General features: G+C 38.3%; 1 long non-coding RNA gene across 1 annotated transcript; it reads right to left on the reverse strand.

Annotated features, from left to right (window-relative positions):
* Window positions 1–1,422: 1,422 nt before the first annotated feature.
* On the reverse strand, window positions 1,423–7,937 carry LOC108177459 (uncharacterized). Its single transcript, XR_011388581.1, has 2 exons — window positions 7,882–7,937; window positions 1,423–1,657 (listed from the first exon to the last, which is right to left on the reverse strand). It is a non-coding gene; the product is annotated as an uncharacterized lncRNA (long non-coding RNA).
* Between the last annotated feature and the right edge of the window lie 542 nt (window positions 7,938–8,479).

Below are 8,479 nucleotides of genomic sequence, written 5' to 3' on the forward strand. Positions count from 1 at the left end.
TCTCTCTTCCATGAGAGTGAAGCTGCAGCATGGTAAAAGGAAATGATTTCATCTGGGTGGAGAAAGGAAAAGACAAAATTTTGGCCCCAAATGCTTAAGTCCCATGTGCTGTACCAGAAAACCAGCTGCTGAGTCACAGGCTGAGTCTTACTAAGTGGCAGGGCCTTGCTCTGTTGGCCTCCCTACGGGATGGAGCAGCACAGGGAGGGGACAGGGAAGAGAAGCAACCAAGACTTGCATTTGGTTACATGTTCCTAACTATCTTTATCCTGTAGCCCTTCCCTTTTGATTTGTACAGGAACATGTCTCGCCAGAGTGCTGCTCTGGCTGTCATAACTTAGATCTCATATAATGTAAAAAGGGGTACAGGTGTGACTAGGCTTTTCTACCTAAAATTGTACAAAATCTCCATGCTTTAGATTCTTGCACCATGTGCTGATTCTGAAAACTAATCTAGGACTATATTCCAAAAATAGAGACTTTTTAAAAACCTGAATTTAAGATTCTATCCAAAATTCAGAAAAGCACAGTTAATCCTTAGGGAGGGAAATGTCACTAGTAATGGGCTAATTAAAGGTACCTCTGCTCATCATTTCATTCTTTCACCCCAGCATGCTTCATGGTGGAGGACATGCAAACAGGACTGAAATGAGCCGGGTGTCAGGGTCACAATCATCTGAGTGGGTGCCGGTCGGCTTCTGCTGGGCAGGGAGGGGAAGTGAAGTCAGCTTCTGGGCTCAGCAAGTCAACTCCTGAAGAGCTCGGTTTGTGGACAGATGTGATCTCACCACCATACAACCATGTCCTTTCCTTCCCACTGTCCCTACCATTGCACTCTGGCAAGCCTACCACTCTATTCCCCTCACTAGGGCAGGGGTGGGCTAGTTTAGAGAATGGATCTCTCACACATCAGCTCCTGGAAATCCCAGCTGTTGGTTTACCAGAGTTTATTCTCATACCCTCTGGGCCTTCAGATATAAAGAGCCAAATGGATCACAATCTTCTTTCATGACGTGCTCTAATCACTGATACATGTATGAGCCATCTTCAAAAATTCATGGAAAATACATATTATGTAAAAAACTATCCACTGCTTTTTAAAAAAAAAGTACCAAAATAAACTTATACTAATGTGCTGAGGCATGTCTAAACAGAATCTAGTTTAAGGCAATAAGAAGAATAGAACATCAATTTGAAAAGAATCCCCACCACAATAACATAAATTCTGCTAAAACTGATGCAAGAACAAACATAAAATTAATGATGATGCTTGGGTGGAACAATGGTGAAGTCATTGATAGATCAGAAAAAGTTTGTGGAGAAATTCCCCAAAGAAATCATTAGTTTACAAATGGATAACCAATTTTAAGAAAGAATAAGAAAATGTTGAAGTGTCCACAGTGGCAATTCATCCACATCAACTTTTTTTTTTAAAGATTTATTTATTTATTTGAAAGACAGAGTTACAGAGAGGCAGAGGCAGAGGCAGGGAGGGAGAGAGAGAGAGAGAGAGAGAGGTCTTCCATCGCTGGTTCACTCCCCAAATGGCTGCAATGGCCAGAGCTGCACCAATCCAAAGCCAGGAGCTTGAAGCTTCTTCCGGGTCTCCCATGGAGGTGCAGGGGCCCAAGGACTTGGGCCATCTTCCTTTGTTTTCCTACGCCATAACAGAGAGCTGGATCAGAAGTGGAGGAGCTAGGACTCGAACCTGGCACTACACGTGATGACTTTACCTCCTACACCACAGCATCAGCCCCAATCAAAATTTTTTAAAATATCGATTGATTGATTGATTGATTGATTGATTTTAGAGTCAGAGAAATGGAGAGAGAGAGACAGAACTTGTGCAATATCTGGAGCTGTGCCAGGCCAAAACCAGGAGCCAGAAATGCAGTCCAGATCTCTCATGTGGGCGGCAGGAATACAACCAACTTGAGCCATCACTGCTACTTTATAAGATTTGCATCAGCAGGAACCTGGCATCAGGAACAGAAGTGGGTACTGAGCCCAGGCTTTCCAATATGGGATGTGAACTTCTTAATGTATGTCCTGACTACTAGGCCAAACATCTGCCTCCATCCATACCCATTTGCGAGAAAAAAAAGTCAATCATATTTGTGCCTTAATTAAAGGAGACCTACAATTAAAAAGCAGAAACCATAGCATCGTAGAGGTCTCTTAACTGGTTCAGCTAACACATTTCTGACTGAAAAATTAAAGTGAAGCCATCTTTTTGTTCGATGGGTGCCAAAACTATTATGCCCATATCAAGTGTAAGCAAGAGTGGAACTTTCAATGGAAATTTTATACAAGTGGCATCAGAATCCGGAAGCAGTTCTTGAAAAACTCTGACAACAGATGAAACATGAATGAACAATCCTGAAGACAAAGCACAATCAAAGTAATGGCCACCAGGAGGTCCTGGCAACCGTTTCTTAGAACTCTCAAGCATTTTGCTTGTTGGCTTTAATGAAAGCCAAAGAAAAACGACATCTGCTTGTTTGGATAGTGTTTTGAGAAACTCAGTCTTCAGCAGAGAAGTGCCCAGGAAAGCTCACCAGAAAGTCTTTCTCCATCATGACAGTCTTTTTGCTCATTGTTGATATCACACAAGGGCAGTTTTGCAATAATGTCCATGAGAAATCACTGGGCATCCACTTTACAGTGTTGGCTCGGTTGCTTCTGCCTTCTTTTTGTTTCCTAATATTTCCGATCTTTAAGGCTACTCTTTTTTTTTTTTTTCAGTTAATAATGCAAAAATGACTGCAGTGGCCTGGTTAAATTCCCAGGGCCCTCTGTTCTTCAGGGATGGACTAAAAGGCTGGCATCATCATCTACAAAATATCCTGAACTTGGAGGAACTTAGGTTGAGAAATAAATTTTATAGTTCTTATTTTATCTTTTAATTCCACTGTCCATGAAACTTTGAAGTCCTTTTATATGTTCTGCTTTTATTTATATGGATATTTTAAAATAGTTTAATATGGCCTTATGAAACTACCTCTCTCACCTACCCCCCAGAAGAAGCTAGAACTTAGTAGATAACCTACATGTATCCATATGGTTCTTCCTCATTCCCTCGCCAACCCGCATCCCCAAAGCAACATTATCCTGAATACAGGGCTGATAATCTTCTTGCTTTCATTATCAAGAATCCTGTTATTTTATCTATATGCATTCAAAAATTTTTATTGTCTTTAATTTTGGAAAATGGATATAATGCTGTTGGTATTATTGTTGGGAATTGATATTTTTAAGTTAATATTGCATTTTGGGGGCAGGAGTAGAGCCTAGCAGTTAACTTGCATGCTCACCTGTGTCCCACAGGAAAGTACCTGAGTTCAGTCCTGGCTCCAGCTCTGGATTCTAGCTTCCTTCTGCTGTATATCCTGTGAGGCAGCAGTGATGGTCCAAGTAATTGGTTTCCTGCCCCCCACATTGGAAACCTGAATTGAGTTCCTATCTCCTAACATCAGATCAAGCACAACCATTATTGGCATTTGGAATGTGACCCAACAGATGGGAATTATCTCTCTCTCTCTCTCTCTCTCTCTCTCTCTCTCTCTCTCTTTCTCTCAAATAAATAGGTTAAAATTTGAGAAAAATAAATTGCTAAAATTATTCCACTCATTTAGATTGTAATCTTCCTTTATCTAAATGTTACACAGTTCATTCATCCACTGGCAGGATAGTTAGATTGTTTGTATTTTCCTTGTTGCAAACAGCACAATATGTGCATATGCCCTGCTGTGCATGTACAGAGTTTCCCCTGATAATACACCTAGGAGTTGAACAGCTGGGCCAAAGAGTATGAAGACATCCACTTTACAGTATAACACCAAACAGATCATCAAGGGCTTTGCTAATCTGAAGTGAAAAGGTTCAAAGTTTGCATTAGAATCATATTAGGCAAGATTTGTGTGTTGCGGTTTATGTGTTATGATTAAGTTCTCTGTTCAATAAACTGTTTAAAGTTATTTTCATCGAGAGCAGGCTCAGCCATCTTCAATAAATTATTTGTTTTATGATCTCCAAGTGCAAGGAGCTTTTCCTAGTGTTGTTCTTGCTAATCTCTGAGCTAGGGGAGTGTTGTGAGGGACACTAACATATGTATAATGAAATTCTGGTAATTGAAGTGGACAATCAGATACATTACACAGCAGATACTGCCTTACAGACTTTATCTGTGTGCTGTGTGAACCACAATTACAGCAGTACCCTCTTTCTGCCAGTTAATTACAGAGAACTGCTTTCATCTTCAGGAAAGAAAACAGCTAAACACATCACAACCAAACTGTCAAAACTAAAGAAAAAGAGATGCTTTTGAAAGTAGCCAGAGAAAAAGGATTCATCACTTGAAGTTACCCTCAATAATATTGACATTGAATTTTCATCAGAAATAGCGCAGACTTGAAGGTGGTAAAATGACTTAAAGTGATTAAAGCAAAGGATTATCAATCAAGTACTCTACATCCAGTAAAACTGTCTTTCAAAAATGAAGAAGTTAAACCAGCTTTATAAATCAATACTTAGAAAACCATGTTCATTATGTTCTGTGCCCCAAGCATTAAAACATGAAATTAAGTATTAGACTGTAACTTCTGCAGAAAAGTTAATTTGGGGTTTTAATCAAGTTACTATGAATATATAGATCAATTTGAGGAGCCCCATCTTAACAACATTAACTCTTTTGACTTAAGGACATAAGATTTTTTTTGCCTAGTTTTAGTTCTTAACTTATCCAATGTTCTTTTTGTCCCTTTCACTCTCTCCTCTTTTTCCGGAACTCCCATTAAGTATATTTTAGTATTGCTTGAGAGTGTCCTAATATCACTGAGCCTCTGGTTATTTTTCTTCATTATTTTCTCAGTGTCTTTTATACCAAATAATTTCAGCTGACCAATCTTCAAGTTCACTGATTCTTTATTCTGCCAACTCTTGAGCTCCTCTAGTGAATTTTTCAAGTATTACACTTTTCAATTTCAAAATTTCTAATTGATTCCTTTATTATTTCTGCCTCCTTATTGTTATTTTATATCTGTTGATGCTGTATTTTTATTCAAATCATGTAATTTTTGGAAAGATTTTTTCTGCTTTTTTTTTTATTACTCTCAAATTTACAAAACAAAATTTGTGAGGCAGTAATATGAGTTCCCATATATCCCCCACCCATCCCCCTACTGACACAAATATTTGTCACAATTAGCTCTTTTAACATATTTACAATATGTGATTTAACATCTTTATAAGCTCTAATATTTAGACTTTCCTCAAGAATAATTTCTGTTGACTATTTTTCCCCTGGGTAAGGGCCTATGTTACTTTGCATATCTTGTAGTTTTGTTTATTGGAAACCAGATATAATGAACAACATTTGAGTGATATGACAACTCTGTAAGTTTTATCTAAAATCTCTGCCTTCACTCAGGATTTCAGTTTTCTATAATGTGTTTAGTGACTATTCTGCACTGATTCTTCGTCACTTTGGTCCACTGAATTCTCTGATTGATTAGTTGAGTGGTCACAGAATTGTTTTTGCAGAGATTTCCTTAACTCTTTTGAGCCAGTAAGTTTCTCAACCTTGCCAAGAGAATTTTTGTGTGTTCAGTGACACATTTTCCAACAAACAGCAGGAAGATTACAACTCTATCTTAGTCTTCACTTCCTGTTAAGCACAGAGCCTCTTGGGGCCAGTACTGTTGCACAGTGGATGAATGCCCTGGCCTTCAGCACCGGCATCCCCTAAATGGACACTGCTTCTAGTCCCGGCTGCTCCACTTCCTATACAGCTCTCTGCTATATCCTGGGAAAGCAGTAGAAGATGGCCCAAGTCTTTTGGCTCATGCACGCATGTGGGAGACCCAGAGAAGGTTCCTGGCTCCTGGCTTTGGATCTGCTCAGCTCCAGCTGAAGTGGCCATTTGGGGAGTGAACTAGCTGATGGAAGACCTCTTCTCTCTCTACATCTATCTATCTCTGTCTCCACCTCTCTCTGGAACTCTGTCTTTCAAATAAATAAAATAAATCTTTGAAAACACACACAGAGAGAGAGAGCCTCTAAATCAACAGAGGAGAGAGATCAATGCCTTCTCAGCTCTTTCCTGAGCATGTGCACAGGCTTGCACATTTTAGTGGCCTTCTAGATTCTCAAAAACATGTAAGGGTTTACAAAGTCATTTCTTGGCATCTCATTCTCCCATATTCTTCTTAGACTATATTTATTTTTCAGCTGCTTGTTAGCCCAAACTGGTGTAGCTGCCTCAGGCAGCTGTGATGTTAAACAATTGCCACAGATTTTCTTTAATGCTTAAAGATAGAGATGTACACACAGAGGGAACTGAGCAGTATCAAACATAGACCATCTAAGGATAGAACTTTACACAATCTGCCAAACATTCCAAAGAGTGAAAATTTCTGGGAGACAGGATTTGGGGGATTTCTAAGCTCTTCCTTCCCCTTGTGTGGCTGCTTAGGCTCCTCACTTTCACAGGTACTGTAGTTATGAGGTTGTTGGATTTCAGGTCTACCATGGAGCTAGTGAAAGGGGCATAGGAACAGTAAATCTGCAAAGCTCACTTTTCTTACTGTGCTTCAGATTGTGTGCTTATTTTTTAATGAAAAAAGTATTTACCTCAAATTGTTGCAACTATTTGGCTAAGTTTCTAGTCATCATCATAATTTCATAGATTTTTATTCTAAAATTGTCAAAACAAATATTGTACATTCATGTTTCTTTTTTTCATTTTAGGTGCTTTCGTCATCATTTGGAGAGAGATATGTAAATAAAAATAAAGAGAATGTTTCATATTATAAAAAAGAAAGAATCCAAATGCTGCACAGATTTTTTAATATCTGAATTTAATTTTTTAAATGCCCTCCCTTCTCCTTCCTGCTACATTATCAGATATAACTGTACCTTACCTCACAGATGTGTTTAATTTCCCCTTTGAAATGCTGTTCTCATCCATGATAGGTTTGGAAATCACTAACCAGACTTGTTAAAATTGTGTGCGACATGTGAGTAAATGGGCTCTGAGAAATAGTTTGAAGAGGTTCGTTTCCAAGTCAAGTGGATTTCACAAACTTTATAACTTAACTTTTAAGGATTAGAGGCCTCTTTTGTTCACTTTCTCATTCTTAGTTGTGTTTTAGATGAGAAAGTTCATTAAATGGTCAAATTCCATCTATTTCAGATGGTTCAACAGAGGACTGAGACTACGATTCAGGTTCTATTTCAATTCAGATATTTGATTGCTATATGGCTGAGCACCACGCTAAATCATCTTTTACATCTTTCAGTGTTCGCAACTACAGAATAAAACAGTCACCTCACAGAGTTAGTTGTTATCACATACCTTCAACTTTCACACACCACAAAGTATTATCCTAAAGAATTAAGATTACCTTGAAACATGTTGATCTCCGTCTAGAAATCTTTAGAAAAGAATGCCAAGGTTTCTGAGTCTTTCAATAGGCAAAGGGCCAAGGAGTTGACCCATCCTAGCAAATATTTCAGCAGATATTATAATCATATCATGCCAGGTTCTAAGACAGATTAATAATTACAAAGAAAAACTCAAATATTATATATCTAAAGATATTCTAAGTTTTCCTTAAACTAATATATGAAGTAGCATTGTTCTGAAGTGGGTAAAATAAAGAAAGAAAGCAGTATATTTATTCTTCCAGTAACCTTTACCAAAGTAGTGAATGGCAAACGCTATGTTGCAAATATGGCCAGAAACTTGTCTACTTCCTTCAAGAACTGAAAAATGTTTTCCTATCTTGAATCTCTGAAGACTACAGATTTTGTTGTGGGATATTAGCAAATTTGATACAATCAGAGGCTGAACTGGCCTTTGCCTATAGGATAGGGTCTTACCCTTTTGTTCTTGGACTCTGCCTCCACCATGTGAAGAGATCCAGGCAAGTCTTCTGGAAAATGAAAGGAATTTTGTTGGAGAACCAAGTTTCCTGGCTGACAGCCAGCGTACTCCCAAAAACAGAACCATTGATTGACCCACAGCTAACTTCAGACTTATGTAGGAGACCAAACATTTTCTAAGAATCATCTGGATGAGCCCAGTATAATTTTCTGACTCCAGAATCATGAACTAAATAAATGGTACTGCTTGAAACACTAAGTTTTGGCGTGGTTTGTAACTGTATCATACATCATCAGTGCATTCAACCCTCTCTTCTTGCTGGCAGCATACAAATTACTTAAAGTGATTCAAAGGATAATGACTTCAACCATTCTTCTAAGTCTTGATTGATCTAAGCCATTGATCTGTTGTTTTGTCCTTTATGTCTTGCCATTTATAGATTATTGTTTGATCTGTTGATATTTATAAATTGTAATTGATCTATTTCCATTGATTAGAAAGTAATAAGTATGTGAGCCCACTTGGCCAGAGAAGTCTGAGGGGCAATCTGCCTGAGGCTGTAGCCTTCTCTGCTTCTACATAATAACAAAGACA

The sequence above is a fragment of the Oryctolagus cuniculus genome, chromosome 5 (genome assembly GCF_964237555.1).
Source record: "Oryctolagus cuniculus chromosome 5, mOryCun1.1, whole genome shotgun sequence".
Taxonomy (NCBI): Eukaryota; Metazoa; Chordata; class Mammalia; order Lagomorpha; family Leporidae; genus Oryctolagus; species Oryctolagus cuniculus.